General features: G+C 36.2%; 1 long non-coding RNA gene across 1 annotated transcript in view; it reads left to right on the forward strand.

The window, feature by feature from the left end:
• Positions 1-5,962: 5,962 nt before the first annotated feature.
• Positions 5,963-16,111, forward strand: part of LOC126020538 (uncharacterized) — a 725,825-nt gene continuing 715,676 nt past the window's right edge. Inside the window, exon 1 of the long non-coding RNA XR_007499606.1 lies at positions 5,963-5,993. This is a non-coding gene — a long non-coding RNA (uncharacterized LOC126020538). The remainder of the gene's footprint in view (positions 5,994-16,111) is intronic.

The following is a 16,111-nucleotide window of genomic DNA, read 5'->3' on the forward strand; positions in this document are numbered from 1 at the left end:
AGAGGAGATAACTCAAACCAATATTAAAATCAATATCAATATGCCAATATCAATATCAGAATTGATTATATAAAACCTAGATCTCATACAAACAAAGCAAGAATTCCCCTCTTCAAGCTTACTCCCCTCCGAAAAACCTGATCTTACATTTGAGCAAGGTTTTACAATTAATAATGTGCCTTTACATTTATATCTTTTATAAAATCTTCTCAGTACCTCCCAAGGAATTTTAGAAGTGGAGAAAGAGTCTCAAGGTAGATGGAGTGAATTTTTTTTGAGAGGCAGAGCTTCTGTCAGAGTAGTGTTACTTCCAATCTGTCATATAGCCTTGCCAACTGAGGGATGTAAATGATAATGTTGTAAGATTTATTCAGTTCTGTATAAGAATGGTCCAGAGTTGCCAAGTTAGTTTTGATTGGACCAAGCTCATAATCCTGAACCAATATTGATGTTCAGATGAGAAAGATAAAATTTCCTGATGTAGCCAAGCCTTGTAACAGTGTCTTTCTGAAAGCTTAGGTCCAGCACCAGCTCCCTTACCATATTATGTGGAAATGGAAAAGGGAAAACCAAAGGCAAAACCAAATATACTCCAAAAAATAAGTCATTTTAAAATGATGTCTTTTTTGTTTGTTTGTTTGTTGGGGGTAGGGAACACCTGGTTACTCCTGGCTATGTGTTCAGAAATTGCTCCTGGTTCTGGGGACTACATGGAATGCCAGGGATTGAATCCAGGTCCGTCCTGGGTGAGTCACGTGGAAGGCAAATGCCCTACTGCTGCGCTATTGCGCTAGCTCCTAAAATGATGTCTTTTTGTCTTCATTGAAATTAATATTTTGACAAAGCTGTTTCTCTTTAACTAATATTAAACTAAATAATAACTCCAAGTAGCTGAGGAATAATGGAAACACACCATTTCAAGTTTGGGGAATTCTGGGTATAGTATTCGCTTAGGATGTTTGGGTTCTAGCTCAAAGCATGTTAATGGTAGAGGTAGCTGTGTGGCATGTTCTTGCTTTAAGAGTCTAAAGAGTTTAAAGTCTTTAAGAATTTAAAGACTCTTTAAGAGTCATTTTTATCCTCTGAACTCGGTTTCAGTTTCTAACTCTGTCATGCCCAAAATTTATACCTGGGAAAATAGTACATTTTGATTATGTATCACTTTAATTCCCCATTGGCTTAGAGAAGCTGCTCAGAAGTTGTTTTCTGTAAAACTGTTTTTGGATTATATTCTGTTGACCAAAACTTTATCCTTAGTTGTTATGGCAATCCTCCTATTGCAAGAGTAAGATGTTAGCTTAGAACTTTGACAAGGAGATGGCTTCCAGACAGAGGTTCATTTAAGACTTTGGGGCTGGGATACCAGAGTTTTACAGTTCTCTAAAGCAGTTTACATACTTGATAAATAATTTTGATTCAAATAAACTAACCTCTGAACCAACCATGGACTGTTTGGTTGCATGCAAGACACTACAAGGTACTTAAGACATTAATTTATAGTCTTTATTTCAACCAGTAGCTACCAATAATGGTTGTCTGTCATCTGCAATTGTTGGGAAATTTGGCACTTATTGTTTTTATGTCTCTAACACAAGCCTTCACCTTGTATTGCTTCCAAGATCATTAATTCTTATTATTGCAAGACTCTGTCCCCATGCCTGGCCCCCTGATGTGTTCTTTGGGGACACTGGGGATTATTGAACCTAGCCAGCTGCATGTAAGGCAAGCAAGTCTTAACCCTTATGCTACTTCTCTGGTCAATAGTCACACTTTTAAGTATATAAATTTTAGGAAATTAAAAGTTCCATAATCACGACCACAATTCAGTTTTAAAGAATTATTTTAATTTGTTTGTTTGTTTGCTGGCAACAATTGGTGATGCTTGGGAACTATTAGCTCTGTGCTCAAGAATTTTCCCCCACAAGTTTTCAGGAATCATCTAGTGTCAGTGATCATAGTCAGTTACCTCCTTGCTCTCTTAACCATATTATTTTAAGAATAGGTGTTTATAGGGGCCGGAGTGGTGGCACAAGCGGTAAAGCATCTGCCTTGCCTGTGCTAGACTATGATAGACTGCGGTTTGATACTCTGGCATCCCAGATGGTCCCCCTAGCCAGGAGCAATTTCTGAGCACATATCCAGGATTAAACCCTGAGCGTGCCCCCCCCCAAGGTGTTTCTAATTTGATTGAAGTTTATTTTATTACTTGTCTTCTAAAGATCATACATTGTGTATCCTATGTAAGAATTCTTTGCCTAGGGCCAGAGTGATAGCTCAGTGGGTAGGGCATTTGCCTGGCATGTGGCCAACTGGGGTTTGATCCCTGACATCCCATTAGGGTTTCTTCCAAGCCTGCCAGGAGTAAATCTGAGCACAGAGCCTCTGAGTACCTATTGAGCACCACCTGGTTTACCCCAAACCAATAAAAAAAAAGAATTCTTTGCCTTATATAATTTTTTCATCTACAAGTTTTATAGTTGTAGCTCTTATTGAATATAGGCTGATAGCTTATTACCTTTTACTCTGTTATATATCAAAAAGCTCCAAATACTTTTAAAATAAAAGTATTTTGAAGCATTTTATTGAAAGTTACATATGTTATATGCCAACTACTTGACTCATTTTTTTATTTTTCTAGGGACAGAACCAGATTCACACACTTTCACACATGCAAAGCATACATTCTGCCACTAAATTTCAGTTACAATCACTGATTGTTAAAATTTCTAAAATAATAACTATAGAAAATGTGGGCACTAGTTCCACTTTAAATTTTAAATGTCATTTTTTGCAGTAGAATATATGTTGAATTCGAAGCCATATATCTGCTAGTTGATTCTTTGATACATAGATTAGTTGCATTCACAGCAAAATCAAAACCTTATTGCAAAAATAAGCAAAAGTAATAACAGTAATATAATATAAAATGGATGTTATTGAATTAAAATTATGACTTTAAAAAGCTACTAAAATCTTATTTTTCTCTTAAATTTTAATGAAAATATTATTTTAGTTAATTACTTTTATAAAACGTTTTGTTTACTCAGTAGTGGTTTTTTAAAATAATCTCCCTAGAAAAAATATATTGTGCTATGATTCACTTTAATATATGCTGATAAAGAAGTGCATTTGCTAATTACTTGATAATATACATAGAAGAGTCTAGAGAGTCTACAAAATGCTCCTAGAAATAATATATCAATGCAGCAAAGTAGCTGACTTCCAAGTCAATACAGAAAAAACAGTTCCATTCTTATGTACAAAATAAAATGACCCAGAAGTGAAAGAGATCAAGGAGTCTATTTTACTTAAAATAGCACCCCAAAATTTCAAGTATCTGGGAGTCAACTTATGAAAAGATGTGTGATATTTATACCAAGATAATTTTAAATCACTTAAGAGATAGATGAACACCTTAGGAGATGTAAAAAATTTTCATACTCATGGACTGGAAGAATCAATTTTGTTAAAATGACTATTGTGCCTATGCTATTATATAGATTCAATTCAATTCCCATTCAAATAAGATAAGATTCTTCAATGACCTAGAAAAGTTAAGAATAAAATTTGAATGGAATCAGAAGAGATCAAAAATAGAGAAAGACTTACTAAAAATTAAGAAATGTGGAGATATAGCATTATGTAATTTGGAACTGTATTTTAAAGCTGCAGTGATTAAAACTGCCTGGTAATGGAATAAATAGAAGCTTTCTGATCAAAAAATTATAATAAAATACCCAATAACAAAACTGTCTAATACAGTTAATTTTGGGGCATAATTTTTTTTAATAAAGGACCTGATGATATAAAATGAAATAAAGATAGACTAAAACAAATAGTTCTGGGAAAAATGCATAACTATATGTAAGAAATTTCTTTCTTTTTTTTGTTTTTGTTTGTTATGGGGCCATACCAGGTGACACTCAGGGGCTACTCCTGGCTATGCGCTCAGAAATCGCCCCTGGCTTGGGGACCATATAGGACACCGGAGGATGAAACTGAGGTCCTTCCTCCTAGGCTAGCTCACGCAAGGCAGATGCCTTATGGCTTGTGCCACTGCTTCGGCCTCTACATGTAAGAAATTTAAACCTAATATATATCTCCCAAAATTCAAATAAAAATGAATCAAGGGCCGAGATATCCAACCAAAACCTACAAAGTGCATTCAGGAAAATATAGGCAGAAACTCTCCAAGATTTGGTCTCAAAGGTGTCTTTAGTGATCTTATACCACTAGCAAAGACAACAAAATTAAAGATAAACAAATGGGATTACATCAAATTAAGAGTTTCTGCTTGTCAAAAGAAACTCAGGTTTAATCTAAAAGAACTGACTGAGTGGGGAAATATTTGCATTCACCACTTCAGATAAGGCCTTAATATTCTGAATATATAAACAACTAATCAAGATCAACAAAAGCAAATTCAAAAATCCTATCCAAAAATGGGGAACAAACACTTCTCAGAGGAAGACAACAGGCACATGAAGTGTTCAGCATCACTTATCATTATGGAAATCCAAATTAAGACAACAAGAAGGTATCGTTTCACACCAGTGAGGATAGCATATATTTAATACATATCAAAAATATTAGGAACATCTCATCCACTGTTGGTAGAAATGTTGTCTGGTTCAGCTCCATAGAAAACAGTATGAAAAGTACTCAGTACACTTAGAATTGAGCTGCCATCTGATCCAGCAATTTTACTTTTGGGTATCTCCTCCTAGGAATTAAACCATTCATTCAAAAAGCATGTATGCACACGATTATTCACTGCTGCATTGAGTATAATAGCTAATATATGAAATCAATTTAGGTGTCCAACCACAGATGAATGGAACATGAAAAGTGGTACATATACAATGAAATACTATGCAACTGTAAGAACAATAAAATTATGCAATTTACTACAATCTGGTTGGAACTGGAAGATATTATGTTGGGTGAAGTAAGCCAGAAGAAGACAAACAAACACAAAATAATCTCATTTATCTGTGGTATATTAAATAATTGTACTAGAAAGTATAATATAGTAAAGTGGGAAATGCCTAGATTATCCTTGACTCTAGAACCTAGGGAGAAAAAGGATAGAGAAGAAAAGAAATCAAGGAGGGAAGAAAGAAGATGAGAAAAGGAAATAATGGGGGAGGGGGGCCTGGGCTTCAGTTATTTTAGGGATGTGGGAGTGGTATAGCTATGCATCTCTGAAAATGCCCCACATACAGTATTGCTAACCCTGGGTGAGTAGGTCTGAAGCATGGTTGCTGCACAAATTAATAAACCAATACAGTCATGAGGGAGGAAAACAGGGAGTCCAGTGGCTTCTTGCCTCGTGGTTTCTAGGCCCACCAAACCAAAACCTCTCTTTATTAACCAGATCAAATCAACCTAGGAGTGGGAGGGGTAGAGTGACAGACAAAAATACCTATCAAGCTAATCTAGTCTAGGTTGATTTTTACTGTCAAAGGGCTTGGTGAAAAGAAAAGAGGAAGCTGTGGAATGCCTTTATCTTGGGTGAAAACAGAGTGTCCCATCATACATCCAAAGCACAGACTCACAATGCTGAAAATATGATCTAACTTGAAACCTGTGAATTTTAATCTACCTACCATGGTGGCAGTCAGTAAGTGGGGGAGGCTGGATGCAGGGTGGTGGATGACAAAGTATGGGAGCATTGGTGATGGGAGTTGACACTATTGTTGATATTAGTGTTGAAATATTATATGGCTAAAACTCAGATGTCAATAAGTTTGTGTGCCAGAGTTCTTTAATTAAAATTTTTTATTTACCAATACTTGACTGCTGGTTTGCTGATGGCAAAGCCAGTTGAAAAAACAGTAGCTTTTCACATGGGCCTTATCTTACCTGCTTTGGCACTTGAGAAGATGGTTATTAAAATGTGTGTGTGTTTGTATGTGTGTGTGTTTGTGTGTAATGTGCACATAAGTTTCCTCATCCTTTTTTTTTTTTTTTTTTTTTTAATTTTTTTTGTAGTTTTTGGGTCACACCCGGCAGTGCTCAGAGATTATTCCTGGCTCCAGGCTCAGAAATTGTTCCTGGCAGGCACGGGGGACCATATGGGACGCCGGGATTCGAACCGATGACCTCCTGCATGAAAGGCAAATGCCTTACCTCCATGCTATCTCTCCGGCCCCTTTCCTCATCCTTTTGACTGCAGATACCTCACACAGTATGCTACCAGGGTGCCAGACCTTTGATTTGTAACTAAGGCTGAAAAACTGCTCTGGAAAGGGGCTCTTGCTGCTAAATAAACCCGCCTCTTGGCCTCTTGCTTTGCTTGAGACCTTTGTCAAGCTGCGACTTCATTCAACCCTGCTAACCTTATTCCTCTGTTCAGCCTTTCCTAGCAAGTTTCTTCCAAGTCCAGTGTAACAACTTACAGTTGGAAATGATAACTCTGCAGGTGCCCTGGGAGGACAATCTGCAGAATGCCATAAGTAAACATTCCCATGGAAAAGCGATCTTTTCTTCTCTTTCCATAGTGGGCTTAATAAGAGCTTAGTGTCAAAGCCACACACAGAAAAGAACAGAGGAAAGGATGTTATTGAATGCTCAGCATGATATCTTCAAAAAATTGTCAGCTGTGTGCAGCAAATTCCTTACAGGATTGATAAAAAGCCAAAATGAGCTGGAATGCTGATAGGAAGAGGAACCCAAAATAATCACGTTTTGGTTTTGGGTCTGGTTCTCTTTAAATTATGTCATCTTCTCAAAGTCATGGGGGACCGGGGACTAGGGGGAGTCACTGATATCTCTTCTACCTGTGTGATTCTCACCTGGAATTCATGAAAAGGACTCGTTTTGAAATACTTTGATATTGTTACCAAGAAAACAATGCCTAATTATTAATGATCTTGCAAAACAAAATACAAGAAGATTCTTCATGTTCAGCATTGCAATTTAGCTAATGTATCAAAACTAAATGTTATTTATGTTTTAAAAGTGACATGGGTTATTTCAAGCTTTCTCCCTTTTAGTATTGTTCATGGTTTGTCCTTATGTATATTTAGTGGGTTCTTTGGTTTAGGGCCTGATTTCCAATTTTCTTGATTTCTGTTGGCGATACATTAATTCCCCCCCCCCATTTCTGTGGGTACAAGAATGACTGCTTTGTCATCACAAGGTGACAATCCAAGTTCATTCTGGTGAGGGACTCTTTTGAGTGGGGATGTCATTTAAATGCTGTTCCCAGAAAGGACCAAAGGTTAGGAAGTCATTTTTATCAGTTCTTTAAGTACTTAAAGTTTAATGTGAATAGCGTTCATTAGAAATGTTGCAACAAAATATTTTATTAATGATTTAATTAAAGAGATTATAAAATACACATGTGCATGCATATAATGAAATGGCATGAATTAATTTGTCAATTCCCATTTATTAAGTTCTAGGACTACTAATGTAGAGTTTGACAGGTATTAATTGTCTTGCATTGCACTGAAAGTTCGTCAGATACCATTTAAAAATTAAATATTTATTATAATAAGACAATGCATAACAAATGTAGGTTCTTTTATTCATATTTAAACGTATTTTTCCTCTGTAATTTATTCATGGCAATTACAGAGGATTTTATAAAGGACATAGTCCAGACCAATATCTCAGAGGGCTGTGGTTTTGCATTGCATGCGGCAAGCATGGATTTGATCCCCAGATCCTCAAAAATCCCTTGAGTGCAGAGCAGGGAGTAGCTGCTGAATGCCACTGGGGTGTGGATCTCAAATGAGAAAAAAAGAAAAAAACATCCAAAAAAAGAGAAATCAGCACATTAAATCTCCATACACAGGTTTATTCGTAAGTTTCCTAAGGGAAATGAATGTTTTATGAAAGAAAGCACTAATGTGATTTTTAAAACTCCTATGGACTATTATAACATTATTTCTATTTATAGTATGTAAATGAATGTGATTCAATATGAACTGAGAGAGCAAACGTGTGTGTAGCATATTACTAAAATTACGTCTAGCCAAAAGCCCCTTCACAAGGACAATGGAATGTATTAAAAACTGAAAGTGCAGCAAAGATTGCATTGTAGAAGATTAGTAAATTACTAGAATTTTTTTTACATTTTAGTTGTTTTTTGTTGGTTTGTTTGTTTTTTTAGGGGGGGGCCACATCTGGCAGTGTTCAGGGCTTACTCTTTGCTCTGCATTCAAGGATCAGCCCTGGCAAGCTCAAGAGACAATATGTACTGTTTGGAATTGAACCTGGTTTGGCTGCTGCCTACAAGGCAAGAATCCTTTCCAGTTGTACTGTTGATCAGCTCTAGATTATTTTTAATTCATGTTTTTATCCATCAATAAAAGATAGTAGTGGATCCTTGATCTTCAACTTACTAAGAAATAAAATTATCTTAAATTTATATAATGCATTATTTTACTAGCAGCAAAACCAAACTATGAGAGAATTAACTACATAATTAAGTTGTTTAGTCCCATTTTTGTTTGTTTGCTGTTGTTTTGGTTCTTGGTAGTAAGACTTCTTTGATGGGGTAATATTCTGGCATAAATTTCTCATCATTTCACTTTGGTCATAGACCACACTCGGAGTCTCAATGTTTAGCTAACTGCATTCACCATTTTTTTTTAAAATCTCTTTTCACAAGCAGGCCAACCTTCTTGCTGTCTCAGGGTTTTGTTTGCATTTACTGTTTCTTCTGTCTGGAATGTTTTGCCAAATTGCACCATTCCTGAGCCCTTCTCAACACTTTGGTGTCAGTTCAATTAATCACTTAACAAAGGTCTTCATTAACTTGGCCTAGCTAAAGCTGGGGCATGAATTCTGTTTTCTCTGTTCCCAAAACTCTTCAACAGTCTCTCATATTTGCTTGTGATTTTGGAGTGAGCAAGTTAGTAATTTTTTTGAAGGTAACAGTAACCATCTTGGATTGCATTGCAGAAGGAACCGAGACAAGAGCAAGAATTTGTCATTTAACCATGTGAAAAAATAACTTCGCTCTTTTCATTTGCAACTGGAAGATCCCAAAGGACCCACCCATAGTTTACATACAGGTATGACATAGGATTGAGTATCTGCTGAAGAAACAGGCAGAAACCAGTGATTCTTGAGGTTCTTTGCTGATTAATCCTAACCAAGGACCACAGCAGCATTGTTTTGTTTGCAGAAGGTTCATCACCTTTGTTGTATTTGATTCAAGGAGTTTCAGAAGGAGTGGTGTGGGGTGGAGGTGATTTCGCAAAGGAACCCCCCTATCATGTTAAAAATAAAGAATATCTTAAATTATTTTCACTTGGGGTACACTTTTTCTTTCTGCACTGAAAAAAACTTTAACATATTCTCTTGGATACAGAACTGCTGATTTGATAAGCCTCTGCACCATGCTGCCTGGTATCCATCTACTCTTCAGACTTTTCCAAAACTGACTGACCTATTTCATAAGGCAACAGCAGTGCAAAACTTCAGGAGTTGGAGGATCTAACATCTAGTTCAGATCCTAGAATGATGCAGAGCTTAAGAAAATCTAGGAGTGGCAGAGTGATGGCACAGTGGTAGGGATTTTTGCCTTGCACGTGGCTGACCCAGGATGGACCTGGGTTTGATCCCTGGTGTCCCATGTGGTCCCCCAAGTCAGGAGAGATTTCTGAGTACAGAGCCAGGAGTAACCTCTGAGCATCACTGGGTGTGGCCCCAAAACAAAAGAAAACAAAATAAAAAAAAAGTCTAGGAAGAAAATAGAAACCAGTAGCAGAAGTATTTATGTATTTTTGTGGAGGGATGGAGTGAGGTGGTCATACTTTGTGCTACCTAGCCTGGCTTTGTGGGTGCAGGAATAACTGGTGCAGCAGTGGATGCTGAAGATGGAACTTGGGGCATTGCACATGCTGGCACACACTCACACCCTTTGAGTTTCCATGGCTTCTTTACATACTTACTGAGTGCACAACCTTCTTAATATATATTCTTCATTTAATTAAATACATGATAATAAACTAATAAAGAATACATTTAAGGTATCCAAAAAGTGTCTAAAAACAGTCAAGCAAACCTACCAATAATTAAATGGTGGAAACAAGTTGTTAAAAATTATAGTAAAATTTTTCTCTTTAGTTATATGTTTCTTGACTATGCCAAGAGATAACAAATGGAGTAGATATTTGATCTGTTGGCATAACATGTATTCTGATATTATTCCCTGCTCTACTTGGATAGAGGCACTGCTACAGGATAAAAATGGTAGTATAATTTGGAGATAGGGCAAAGAGAAATAAATTGCTGAGAATTAATTTCATTTAAAAGAGTCACTTATAAGAACCACTTACTTTTTTTTTTTTCAAATGTCTTAAGAAACTAAGTTTCTAAAAGATTTTTGGATGCATAAAATGTATTGGGAAGGACTCTGTTTTTGGTCTCTAATGTTTGGATGTTTTTATTAAGAAGATTAAAATTCTTCAAGAGTAAAACTTCTTGGATAATTTTTTGTGTCCCTCATAAAAATTTATTTTAAAGAGTTTATGATTCCATGATAGTTGAGTAGTTAGAAATAGAAATTCTGGGGCCTGGAGAGATAGCACAGCGGTGTTTGCCTTGCAAGCAGCCGATCCAGGACCAAAGGTGGTTGGTTCGAATCCCAGTGTCCCATATGGTCCCCCGTGCCTGCCAGGAGCTATTTCTGAGCAGACAGCCAGGAGTAACCTGAGCAATGCCGGGTGTGACCCAAAAACCAAAAAAAAAAAAAAAAAAAAAAAAAAGAAATAGAAATTCTGGTCTCACATAAACTGGGTTCAAATCTCAACTATTAAGTACTTACTTTGTCAACTGGCATGTCACTTAAACCCTCTAAGACTCAATCAATGCCTTTATTAAGTGAAAACAATCGTAAGAATAGCATATATCTTACAGGTTGTTATGAATGCCTCAAACAGCTCTGGGAACATAGCAAGTACTTGAAAAACAACAACCACCTTTTCTTGATTGCTATTTAAATCTGATGAATTGAAGTATTTGATTAGGCATTGGAGGTAAAAACAGTTTAATTAGATCCCTATCCTTTAATTTGTTAATATTACAGTGCTTCATAAACAGGCCCCAACGTAAACTTACAAACTTTTTGGGGGGTCCACACATGGCGATTCTTAGAACATTGTCCCAGTTCTGCAGCCAGGGATCACTACTGGACGGCTCAAGGAACCATGCGGAGTGCTGAGAATTGAACCCAGGTCTGCAGGGGGCCGGAGAGATAGTATGGAGGTAAGGCGTTTGCCTTTCATACAGAAGGTCATTGGTTCGAATCCCGGCATCCCATATGGTCCCCTGAGCTTGCCAGGAGCGATTTCTGAACGTAGAGCCAGGAGTAATCCCTGAGCACTGCCAGGTGTGACCCCAAAACAAAACAAAACAGAAGAACCCAGGTCTGCACTTGAAAGACATGATTCCTGGGGTGGGAAAGACATGATTCCTATTCTGTCTATAGCTCAGGCTGCTATTTGGAATAAATATGTTAATCACTGTTCCTACTCAGTCACAAAAGAAAGTCAAAAGCAGTGTCTCACAATGGAGGTAAGAGCAGAGTACTCCAGAACGTTTGTTAAGATCCAGAAGGCTCCAGAAGGAGCCCAATGGAGTTTAGTTGTCAGGTGTTCGTCTTTTATTGAAGAGGCATGGGGTTTTAAAAAAAAAGAGACAGAGGAAAGGATACAAAGGAAAAATAAACCAGTTCAGTCCAATCTAGAGTTTTTAATCCCTTAGATTTGTAATGGGCTCTCAAACATTTTCTTTTAACATTGAAGGAGTGGCCTCTTCTCCCACTTCCCAGGAAACTAGGAAGAGATGAATGAAATCGTATAAACAAGTCTTGCCTGGCCCAGAGCTTTACATGTGAGCCACGAGCATTCAGAAAAGGTTACAGCAGTAAGGCTGAGTCTCTGAATGAGGAGCAAAGCAACCAACCAACCAACCAACCAACCAACCAACCAACCAACCAACCAACCAACCAACCCAAACCAAACAAACACAAAACAAACCCAATAAACAAGAGAATATAGTTATCTAAGATAAGGGAACTGAGGGAGGAGCATTTTAAATTTGATCAAATTAAAGAAGCCCCATCACCAGTGTTTCCACTTTAGCACATGATCATATCGCTCATGAATATGGCTAATATCCTGGGTATGTTGACTTGTTTTAACCTGATTGAATTAGACAACTTTTGTTGAGCTTTATGAACTGTTGTTGAAAGTGTTTCACTGTCCTTTTATTGGTGCTCATTACTTCTAACCTCTCCACAAAGAAAATACTGATTCATCTGTATCTTTTCACATGCTGAATGCCTTTTCTTTCAATGACTTTATTTTCTTGAAGAAAGCATTTTCCAAATAACACTTAAGAAAACCACAGTTTAGCATAATTTGGTGGGTGTTTATTCATCAGTTAAACCCACTTTTGCAAATGTTTAAGATTCTCTGAAAGATTTTCAATCTCACTTTTGCCTAATTTTCAGTTTATTTTTTTCATACCTATATATTTATCTTTCAGGCTCCAAGAGGTACAGTAAGGTACAGTAAGTGCATAAAGTAGAGATTTTCAGTGTATATATGTATATACATATATTCATATATATTACAATTCTAAACAGGTTTCCAAAGACTTTTGAAAAACAAAGAGGCTATTATTGTTGGCATTAGTGCTGCAGTAGAACTATTTCTAAATTTATTTTTTTATTAGATGAGCCATAGAAAGAAGGAAACTTTGAGTAATATAAACTTTTGTGGAGAAAATTTGACTTAAGGACTTGCCTTTTATAGTAAGAAATTCTAAAGCATGCATATTTTTCTTTTGTTCAATAAATATAAAATATGATTGAAGTATAAAATCTATACATGCAAATAATAAATTATAATGTAAGCCCAGACATCACAGAAACATTAGATTAATGCATGATTTATATATTCATCTCAGTTATAATGCTGAGGTCAAAGCAGATTTTTTTTAAATCATAAATTTTTATTTTTATCTTTTCTCAAGTTTTCACTTATAATGAAATTTAGCAGATCAATTTTTACCTTTTTATTTTTTATTTTATTTTTTTTGGGGGGGGAGGGTCATACCCAGCAGCGCTCAGGGGTTACTCTTAGCTCTTTGCTCAGAAGTCACTCCTGGCAGTCTCGGGGGACCATATGGAATGCTGGAATTCAAACCACCATCCTTCTGCATGCAAGGCAAATGCCCTACCTCCGTGCTATCTCTTTGACCCTGCCTTTTTATTTTTATCTGTGAACAAAAGCACAGTTTTTTTTAAAGCTGTTTTAAAAAGATTACAACTCTATCTTTTGAACTTACGACTCCTAATGACAAAAAATTTTAAACTGAGCTGTAATTGATTTCAGGTTTACAACATAATGATTTGCTATTTATTAAAAAATAATAACCACAATAGGTCTAGTTAACCTTTGTCAACATAGAGTTACTGTCTTTCTGGACATGAAAACTTTTATGATATCTCTTAGCAACTTTTACATATGCAATAGAGGATTATTAACACTGTTCATCATGTTGTGTGTCGTATCCCTGTATGATTTAACTGCAGGTCAAGCTTTTAACTACCTTTATACATTTGCACACTTATACCTTTATACAATCAGCAAACCCCTAAGTCTTTCCACTTCACAACTACAGTTCTTTTCCCTAATTCTATAAGCTTGGTTTTTCTTTTAATCATTCTGCATTGAGTGAGATTGTTTGCTGTTGCCTTTCTCTGACATGTCACAAAGTGTGATTCTCCAAGACATTTACCCTTTATTTCACAAATGGAAAGCACATTTTGTTACATTAGTGGACATGTAGTTCTTTATTTTGACTACTGTAAATAAAGCTGCAATAGACATGAAGGCACATATATCATTTCTAGTCATGTCTTCTTTTACTTGGAATGAATTTATGAAGAGAACTAATCAATGATATGGAAGTTCTATTTTTATTCCTTAGATAAAACTTCATACTATTTTCTATAAAGGCCGCACCAATTTACATTGCCCCTCACACTGCACAGGGTTTATCTTTCCCCTTCATATTCACTATTTCTTGTCTTATTTATTATAACCATCCTAACAGGTGCGACATGATAACTCATTGTAGTATTAATTTGCACTTCTCTGAGCATCTTTTATGTCTTGCTAGTCATCTCCTGGTCTTATCTCATGGTTTTTGGTGAAAAAAAAAAGTAAATTTAAATCTTGTGCCTGCTTTAACATTCATATTCGTGCTATTGGCCTGCATGTGTTTTTAGAAATATATTTTGGGTATTTACTCATTTTCAGATATATGATTTGTAAATATTTTATTCTTTTTTTTGTAGGTTACATTTCATTTCTTTCTATTTCTGTTTTATGTCATTTTATTGTTTAGTTCAGAGGTCTCAAACTCGAGGCCCCCGGGCCGCAAACAGCCCTCCGTACAACGTTTTGTGGCCCTGCCCTAGAGGATTCTTTTTTGTTTTGTTTTGTTTTGTTTTGTTTTAGTTGTTTGGGTCACACCCCGCAATGTTCAAGGCTTACTACTGACTTTGCACTCAACGATCACCCCGACTTTGCCTCCTGCAGCCCCCAGGTAAATTGAGTTTGAGACCCCTGGTTTAGTTTATTACCTCTGTATATGTTTTATAGTTTGGTGTAGTTTTGGTTGTTCATTTGCTTTACTTGCCCTTGATTTTTGGCATCACAGCAAAAATAAATAAATAAATAAAAAATAATAAAAACAATCAAAGGATTATCTAGTCTAGGAGACTTTTGGCATTAGGTGTTACATCTAATTCTTTAATCTATTTTGATTTAGTATTTGTCTGGATTAAGGTAATGACCCAATTTAACCCTTTTTCACACGATTGTCTAGTTGTCCCAGTAATGAAGAAACTGTCCTTTTCCCAATGTGTATTCATGAATACTTTGTTATAAACTAGTTGGTCAGATTTACAGGTGCTTACTTCTGAGCTTTCTCTTCTGTTCCTTCAATCTTTCTGTGATTTTATGCCAAAATGACTTATTTTGATTTTATTAGCTTTGTAACAGAGTTTGAAATCCAGAAGTGTACTGCCTTCAGTTTGTTCTTTCTCAAGATTACTTTGGGTCTTTTGTGGTTCTATATAAAATTTAGGGTTATTTTTTTTCATAACTGTAAAGAAAAACACTGGACCTTTGATGGGATTATATTGAATCTGTAGATTGCTCTGGACAATGAACATATTAATTCTATTAATTCTTTTAATCTATAAGCATGTTAAGAAACAAAGAAGGGAGGAAATAAAGAAAAGGAAAGGAATAAGAAGAAAAGAGATATGACTGTTGGTTTGAGTAAGGAAGAGGCAGAGAATGAATATGGCAACTACCTGCCAATCACCATCTTAGAGAGTTCCAGCTATCCCCAATCTGGTAGGTGAGGCTTTAATGGCAGCAATGAGTCTCTTTTATATAGCCTGGTCACTTGTCCACTGATCACTTCTGCTTTGGTCTCTGACATACTCATTTGAGTCTACAAGATTTGTTAAAAGTATTTTCTGTATTCTCCACATCCCCACAAGTCTCTTGAATATGAACTTTCTTCATTTACAGAGCCAGACATTTTGGATATTGGTGTCTCAGGTACGAAGAGATTTTAAAATTGAGGTAAGTGATGTATGCTACAAACTATTGAATCTAAGGGAACTACTCTGGGCTTTGAATTCCTTTGTGAATCACTTCACTGGGAACGAGGCTTATGGTGACTATGGCTATTCTTCCAACTTCAATATGGGCTTTTTTCTTTACCAGGTGTGCTAAGGGATGCTTTATTCTTATTTTGTTTGTTTTTTTTTAGGGGGGGATGCCAAACCTTGCAATGCTCAGGAGTTATTTCAGTATTTGCACATAGGAATTGCTCCTGGTGGTGCTTAGGGCACTGCCTGCTGTACTGTCACTCTATTTCCTGCTTTGCTCTTTGTAGATATTTTTAGGGTATATTATCTTATATGTAGATACAAATTTTGTGAATTTGTGAGAGAAGTAGGTTCAGGATTTGCCTATGCACCATTTGAACGGAAAACCATTCATTTTCAGTAAAATTAAAGAAATGTCTTTGTCTTTGTAGTAGAACTTCAATTCAAGAC

This window comes from Suncus etruscus, chromosome 10, assembly GCF_024139225.1.
Source record: "Suncus etruscus isolate mSunEtr1 chromosome 10, mSunEtr1.pri.cur, whole genome shotgun sequence".
In the NCBI taxonomy this organism is placed as follows: domain Eukaryota; kingdom Metazoa; phylum Chordata; class Mammalia; order Eulipotyphla; family Soricidae; genus Suncus; species Suncus etruscus.